Genomic DNA, 9,187 nt, shown 5'->3' on the forward strand with positions numbered 1-9,187 from the left:
ATCCAACAATCAGAGTTACAAAGAGAAATTCCATTTAAAGTAACTACTGATAATATAAAATATTTAGGAATCTATCTGCCAAGGGAAAATCAGAAACTTTATGAGCAAAATTACAGACCACTTTTCACACAAATTAAGTCTGATCTAACCAATGGAAAAATATTAAATGCTCTTGGACAGGGCGAGCAAATATAATAAAGATGACAATATTACCTAAACTAATCTATTTATTTAGCACTATACCAATCAGAGTCCCAAAAAACCATTTTAATGACCTAGAAAAAATAACAACAAAGTTCATATGGAAAAACAAAAGGTCAAGAATTTCAAGGGATTAATGAAAAAAAATCAAATGATGGTGGCTTAGCTGTACCAGATCTAAAATTATATTATAGAGCAGCAGTTACCAAAACTATTTGGTATTGGCTAAGGAATAGATTAGTTGATCAGTGGAATAGATTAGGTTCAAGGGATAAAACAGTCAACAAATATAGCAACCTAGTCTTTGACAAACCCAAAGATCCCAGCTTTTGGGATAAGAACTTACTGTTTGATAAAAATTGCTGGGAAAATTGGAAACTAATATGGCAGAAACTAGGCATTGATCCATACTTAACGCCGTACACCAAGATAAGGTCAAAATGGGTTCATGACCTAGGCATAAAGAATGAAATTATTAATAAATTAGAGGATCATAGGATAGTTTACCTCTCAGACCTGTGGAAGGGGAAGGTCTTTATGACCAAAGCAGAACTAGAGATCATTACTGATCACAAAATAGAAAATTTCGATTATACCAAACTGAAAAGTTTTGTACAAACAAAACTAATGCAGACAAGATTAGAAGGAAGCAATAAACTGGGAAAATATTTTTACAGTCAAAGTGTTCTGATAAAGGCCTCATTTCCAAAATATATAGAGAATTAACTCTAATTTATAAAAATCAAGCCATTCTCCAATTGAAAAATGGTCAAAGGATATGAACAGACAATTCTCAGATGAAGAAATTGAAACTATTTCTAGTCATATGAAAAGATGCTCCAAGTCATTACTGATCAGAGAAATGCAAATTAAGACAATTCTAAGATACCACTACACACCTGTCAGATTGGCTAAGATGACAGGAAAACATAATGATGATTGTTGGAGGGGATGCGGGAAAACTGGGACATTGATTCATTGTTGGTGGAGTTGTGAACGAATCCAACCATTTTGGAGAGTAGTTTGGAACTATGCTCAAAAAGTTATCAAACTGTGCATACCCTTTGATCCAGCAGTGTTACTACTGGGATTATATCCCAAAGAGATTATAAAGAAGGGAAAGGGACCTGTATGTGCACGAATGTTTGTGGCAGCCCTTTTTGTAGTGGCTAGAAACTGGAAACTGAATGGATGTCCATCAGTTGGAGAATGGTTGAATACATTGTGGTATATGAAAATTATGGAATATTACTGTTCTGTAAGAAATGACCAACAGGATAATTTCAGAAAGGCCTGGAGAGACTTACATGAACTGATGCTGAGTGAAATGAGCAGTACCAGGAGATCATTATATACTTCAACAACAATACTATATGATGACCAGTTCTGATGGATCAGGCCATCCTCAGCAACGAGATCAACCACATCATTTCTAATGGAGCAGTAATGAGCTGAACTAGCTATGCCCAGAAAAAGAACTCTGGGAGATGACTAAAAACCATTACATTGAATTCCCAATCCCTATATTTATGCACACCTGCATTTTTGATTTCCTTCACAAGCTAATTGTGCAATATTTCAGAGTCTGATTCTTTTTCTACAGCAAAATAACTTTTTGGTCGGGTATACTTATTGTGTATCTAATTTATATTTTAATATATTTAACATCTACTGGTCATCCTGCCATCTAGGGGAGGGGGTGGGGGTGGGTAAGAGGTGAAAAATTGGAACAAGAGGTTTGGCAATTGTTAATGCTGTAAAATTACCCATGTATATATCATGTAAATAAAAGGCTATTAAATTAAAAAAAAAAAAAAGTAATTGTTTACCTAGTATGTCAAACTTCTTTAGGATTGAAATTTGCTTAGGCTTTGAATAGATATTGCTGTCTTTTGTTGAGTTCTTGTGCAAATGTAGGAGATAGTAAGGGATTTATTTATAGTATTCTCTTCTGTTTTCCTATATATATATTATATCTTCAATGCCATTTTTGCTCTGTTTTTCAGGCATTAAAGAACTGAGATAGAACTAACTATAACCCACTTAGACATGAATCTGGAAAACTCCCAATTTATACATCTGTTCTCTCAAGTTGGTCTATATAGGCTTTAGCTAAATGTGAATGCTGTGGATAGACCAATCTTTGGACTTGGACATGATGTCAAAAATCTATTTTCCTCTCTCTCTCTCTCTCTCTCTCTCTCTCTCTCTCTCTCTCATACTCTCATAGATACTTACACACATTTACAATACACATACATCCTACATGCTTATACATAAATATGAATCAAATAGATAGATCAAATGTATATCAAAGTTGAAGAAATGCAAGAACAAATAATATCGAAATCAGGAGAGAATCATATTTCTTTTTGAGGCAGCTAGGTAGGGCAGTGGATTGAGTACCAGCCCTGAGGTCAGAAGGAACCGAGTTCAAATGTGGACTCAGACCCTTAACAATTCCTAACTGTGGGACCCTGGGGAAATCTCCTAACCCCAATTACCTCATCAAAAAACATTGATTTACTTTCTTTTTTTATTTAGCCAATTCCACTTTTTTATTATTTTTTAATTTTTTATTACACCTTTTTATTTACAAGATACATGGATGGGTAATTTTTCAACACTGACCCTTGCAAAACCTTCTGTTTCAAATTTTCCCCTCCTTCACTCCATCCCCTCTCCCAAATGGTGGGTAGATCAATACATGTTAAATATGTTAAAGTATATGTTAAACACAAAAACAAGACATCCATACAGTTATTTTGCTGCACAAGAAAAATCAGACTTAGAAATAAAGTAAAAATAACCTGAGAAGAAAATAAAGAATGCAAGCACAAAAACAGAAGGAATGGAAATGCTACATTGTAGTTCGCACTCATTTCCCATAATTCTTTCACTGGGTATAGCTGGTTCACTTCATTATTGAACAAATGGAACTTATTTGGTTCATCTCATTGTTGAAGAGGATCAGGTCCATCAGAATGCATCATCATATAGTATTGTTGTTGAAGTATATAATGATCTCCTGGTCCTGCTCATTTCACTCAGCATCGGTTCATGTAAGTCTCTCCAGGACTTTCTGAAATCATCCTGCTGATCATTTCTTACAGAACAATAATATTCCATAACATTCATATACCACAACTTATTCAGCCATTTCCAAACTGATGGGCATCCATTCAGTTTACAATTTCTGGCCATTGCAAAAAGGGCTGCCATAAACATTCTTGCACATACAGGTCCCTTTCCCTTCTTTAATATCTCCTTGGGATATAAGCCCAGTAGTTACACTGCTGGATCAAAGAATATGTACTGTTTGATAACTTTTTGAGTATAGTTCCAAATTGCTCTCCAGAATGGTTGGATGCATTAACAATTCCACCAACAATGTATCAGTGTCCCAATTTTCCCACATCCCCTCCAACATTCAGCATTATCTTTTCCTGTCATCCTAGCCAATTTGAGAGGTGTATAGTGGTATCACAAAGTTGTCTTTTTTTGCATTTCTCTGATTAATAATAATTTGGATCATCTTTTCATATGGTCAGAAATAGTTTCCATTTCTTCATCCAAAAATTTTATGTTCATATCCTTTGACCCTTTATCCACTGGAGAATGGCTTGATTTCTTATAAATTAGAGTCAATCCTTACACGAACTGATGCTGAGTGAAATGAGCAGGACCAGGAGATCATTATATACTTCAACAACAATACTATATGATGACCAGTTCTGATGGACCTGGCCATCCTCAGCAATGAGATCAACCAAATCATTTCCAATGGAGCAGTAATGAACTGATCCAGCTATGCCCAGAAAAAGAACTCTGGGAGATGACTAAAATCATTACATTGAACTCCCAATCCCTATATTTATGCCCACCTGCATTTTTGATTTCCTTCACAAGCTAATTGTACAATATTTCAGAGTCTGATTCTTTTTGTACAGCAAAATAATGTTTTGGTCATGTATACTTATTGTGTATCTAATTTATATTTTAATATATTTAACATCTACTGGTCATCCTGCCATCTAGGGGAGGGGGTGGGGGTAAGAGGTGAAAAATTGGAACAAGAGGTTTGGCAATTGTTAACGCTGTAAAGTTACCCATGCATATAACCTGTAAATAAAAGGCTATTAAATAAAAAAAATTTAAAAAAAAAGAAGCAATGGACTCTGGCTTGCAAACAGACAAGAGGACTGGGTCTAATGAATTCAAGTCGAACCAATCTTTAGAAGATAGCATATTTTTAGTGAAGTTCCTGCTGATTTCTCCCTGGTACACTTTGGAACAACTCTATGATGCATCTGCTAACATAATGCACTCCAAATACCAATGTTCTGGTGACATTATCAACTGTACTTTCTATGATCCAACATATGCTTACAGTAGGGAACTGGATCATTAATTTGAATAATTTGAATACTGATTCTCATGATGTACCTATTAGATCTGTGGAATGTTGTCCAGAAGTGAATGTTATAATTACTGGAAGTTGGGATCAAGCAGTTAAATTGTGGGATCCCAGAGTCCCTTATAATTCAGGAAACTTTTCCCAGGCAGAAAAATGTTTACATGCTCTTTGTGTTTGGAGACAAATTAATTGTTGAGACAACTGGTGGGAGAGTGTTAATGTTGGCTTGAGGAATATGGGTTATGAGAAGACAATCTAGTCTGACATATCAGTCTCATTGCATATGAGCATTTCCAAACAAACAGGATTATGTTTTAAGCTCTATTTGGACCCAATGAGCAGATGTATCAATGCCATTTCCTTTCATAACATTCACAACACATTTGCTACAGGTGGATCTGATGAATTTGTTAATATTAGGGCCCCATTCAAAAAGAAATGATTGTGCAAATTCCATTGTCATCCCACTAAAATAGCATCACTTGCCTACAGTAATCCTGGGACAACGATTTCAATCACTATAAATGTATGAAATGGATGACACTGAACATCCTGAAGATGATGTCTTCATTCACCAAGTGACAGATGTTGAAACAAAACCTAAGTCCTTAAGTTTTATAGTAAAATTTAATTTATAAGAAAAAAATAAATTAGAGTCAATCCTCTATATATTTTAGAAATGAGGACTTTATCAGAAACTCTGACTGTAAAACTTTTTTTTCCAGTTCATTGCTTCCCTTCTAATCTTGTCTGCATTAGATCATTATTGATCACAAAACAGAAATTAAAAAGCTTTTGTACAAACAAAACTAATATAATGTATAAGAATGCTATTGATTTATGTGGATTTATTTTGTATCCTGCAACTTTGCCAAAGTTGTGGATTATTTCTGATAGCTTTTTAGCAGAATCTCTAGGGTTCTCCAAGTATATCATTATATCATCTGCAAAAAGTGATAATTTGGTTTCCTCATTACCTACTGTAATTCCTTTAATCTCTTTCTCATTGCCGAAGCTAGCATTTCTAATACTATATTGAATAGTAATGGTTACAGTGGGCAACTTTGATTCACTCATGATCTTGTTGGGAATGGTTCTAATTTATCCCCATTACTATGATGTGCTTACTGACAGTTTTAAATAGATGCTCTTGACTATTTTAAGGAAAAGTCCATTTATTTCTATACATTTTTTTAATAGGAGTGGATGTTGGATTTTATCAAATGATTTTTCTGCATCTGTTGAGGTGATCATATGGTTTTTGTTAATTTGGTTATTGATATAATCAATTATGCTAATAGTTTTCCTAATATTTAACCAGCCCTGAATTCCTGGTATAAATCCTACTTGGTCGAAATTATTTAATTTCAACCCTTTGTGATATCACAATGTTTTAGCAAGCTCCAAACCTCATTAAAATTCACTATCATCCTTCTAAGTTATTTTTTCTTTTATATTTAGCAAATGCATGCTTCTAATTCTGCTTTTTCTAGGTACCATTAATTCTTAGAGATTTTTTTCTGGATTTCTTTGTATTTATCATACTTGTCAATCACAAACCCATGCTATTACCCCAAAATACCACTCATTTGTTGTTAGATATTTAGTTTTTTCCAATTTCTCCCAGTTATTTACCATGATATTTTTAGTGTACCCTTCTTTATTACGATATTATTTTTATGTTTTTGCAGTTTCTTTGGTATGTGTATATTTGTGTCAGTGTGTAGAAAAAAAAAGATTCCTGCAAAGTACTTAAAGTGATAAATATGTATAAAATCTTTGCAATTATTGAAATTGCTCTATGAATTTCCTTTCAGATTTGATGGTAAGATATGGTAATTACCATATTATATGTGAATAAAATGGGTTTGTATTGATGCCCTCTCTTGTGGACTGCATGTTTGAAAAAGTATGTTGATAAAAGTCAATCTATCTTTAATCAGGAATAGTACATTTTTGTAAATGTAAAGTAATGAGAATTTCCATATAGTGTTTTTAAAACACAGAAGGCATTGAAATAAATTGATAGAACTTATAGGACCATGGGTCAACCTTCCCAGTGCTATGGTCTAAATTTCTGCCAAATATACAAGAAAATTAAGGGAAAACTATATCAGTCTAAATCTGTTCATTCCAAGTTAGTGTCAGAATACTTTTTAAATGTATATTATGAACAAAGCACAGTGCTAGGAACTGAAGTTTATACAAAATTCAGATGACCCAAGGTCTATGACTCACAAGACTTCTATTTGTTTGGCAGTTATGGCCCTTAAACAAATTACTAATTACAAATAATATTTGTCTCTCTGCCTCTGTCTCTGTCTCTCCACATATGTGTGTTTATATTTCATACAACACACACACTCTCTCTGTCTGTCTATCTCTGTCTTTCTCTCTGTCTCTGTCTCTGTCTCTGTCTCTCTCTCTCTCTCCTATATGCTATATAGTAGTAAAGAATTGCATGAGGTTAGAAGTAGGAACGATAATTACTGACTGTGAAGATCAAGGTCAGTCTTCTGGAGGAGGTGACATTTGAGTCAGGTTTTAAATGATGGAAAAGAGAAAGGCAGAGTTGTGTAGTGGATAAAGATGAAATCAGAGCTTGAAGACAGGTTCAAATCAGGCCACAGATACATAGAAGCTGTGTGAGTCTGGGCAAATCACTTACGCTTTCTGAGTCCCCACTCAATTATTTTTTTAATCATGAACTTACTTTCCCTGGAAAAGACATTTCCCCTCACCATCATGTTCTTTCCACCAATAAAACTGCAAGTGAACATACAGACTCACCAGGAAAAGGACGAAGGAGGACGAAAAAGGAGCAGGAAAAGGAAAGGAGAAGGAGGAGAAGAACAACTTGCAACAATAACAACCAATAACAACAATAACAACAGATTAAGGGAGAATACAACCAAAATATAGTGAACAGCATAACTATTTGTAGGTTAGGTCGAGTTCATTTAAATGGAATTCTTCATGCCTATGTTAGATGTCAATTTTGATGAATGTTATAAATATGATTCTTATAGAACTTTATTGTGTCTGAGATTCTGTCATTCCAAGTAGTTACTGATCATACACTCTTGTTTCTAGGGTTCTGATTTGTTGCCCTGGCTCTGACTTGTGACCACTTTTTGAGCTTTGAAAGTCCCATTGTATGATGATTGTTGGAGGGGATGCGGGAAAACTGGGACATTGATGCATTGTTGGTGGAGTTGTGAATGAATCCAACCATTCTGGAGAGTAGTTTGGAGCTATGCTCAAAAAGTTATCAAACTGTGCATACCCTTTGATCCAGCAGTGTTACTACTGGGCTTATATCCCAAAGAGATTATAAAGAAGGGAAAGGGACCTGTATGTGCACGAATGTTTGTGGCAGCCCTTTTTGTAGTGGCTAGAAACTGGAAACTGAATGGATGCCCATCAGTTGGAGAATGGCTGAATAAATTGTGGTATGTGAATATTATGGAATATTATTGTTCTGTAAGAAATGACCAACAGGATGATTTCAGAAAGGCCTGGAGAGACTTACATGAACTGATGCTGAGTGAAATGAGCAGGACCAGGAGATCATTATATACTTCAACAACAATACTATATGATGACCAGTTCTGATGGACCAGGCCATCCTCAGCAACGAGATCAACCAAATCATTTCTAATGGAGCAGTAATGAACTGAACTAGCTATACCCAGAAAAGAACTCTGGGAGATGACTAAAAACCATTACATTGAATTCCCAATCCCTATATTTATGCACACCTGCATTTTTGATTTCCTTCACAAGCTAATTGTACAATATTTCAGAGTCTGATTCTTTTTGTACAGCAAAATAACGGTTTGGTCATGTATACTTATTGTGTATCTAATTTATATTTTAATATATTTAACATCTACTGGTCATTTTGCCATCTGGGGGAGGGGGTGGGGGGTAAGAGGTGAAAAATTGGACAAGAGATTTGGCAATTGTTAATGCTGTAAAGTTACCCATGCATATAACCTGTAAATAAAAGACTATTAAATAAAATAAATAAATAAATAAAATATTAAAAAAAAAAAAAAAGAAGGAAGATACGACTGAACTGGAAGAAGAAACTGGAAACGTTGATTTGAAATAGAACCAGCAACACATGTGATTCTGTAATATGTTTTGACGCAGGAAAAATTTGGAAGATAAATAAAAGGAAAAGGAAATGTGGAAAAAAAAAAGGAAGTCCCATTGTAAAATTCTTCATCATTCCTATGGGGGTATCTATTTCCTTAGCTATTTTTAGAGATGGAAGATTTTTTTTTCAGTTTAAAAACAGCATTCATAAAAAGTGAAAATTGGATAGTATAAAAAGAGGAGTGACATGTATGTAAGTGTGTATGTAAGTGTGGGTGTATGTGTGTGTGTGTGTGTGTGTAAGAGAATGCCAGATAAAGTTTCTGGATAAAAATGATTTTTGAGATAAAAAGGGCCTTGTCCCTCACTCTTAATGCTTATTCTTTCTGATTATGATTAATTGGTTCACTCTGTAAAGATGCATCAGCTTTTTTCTTGAAATTCAATAGGAAACACCTGGTCTAT

The 9,187-nt window shown here is 34.4% G+C and overlaps 1 pseudogene; it reads left to right on the plus strand.

Moving 5' to 3' along the window:
• The first annotated feature begins 4,372 nt into the window (after positions 1–4,372).
• LOC111720163 lies at positions 4,373–5,256 on the plus strand (annotated as a pseudogene).
• The last annotated feature ends 3,931 nt before the right edge of the window (positions 5,257–9,187 follow it).

This window comes from Sarcophilus harrisii, chromosome 3 (assembly GCF_902635505.1).
Source record: "Sarcophilus harrisii chromosome 3, mSarHar1.11, whole genome shotgun sequence".
Lineage (NCBI taxonomy): Eukaryota > Metazoa > Chordata > Mammalia > Dasyuromorphia > Dasyuridae > Sarcophilus > Sarcophilus harrisii.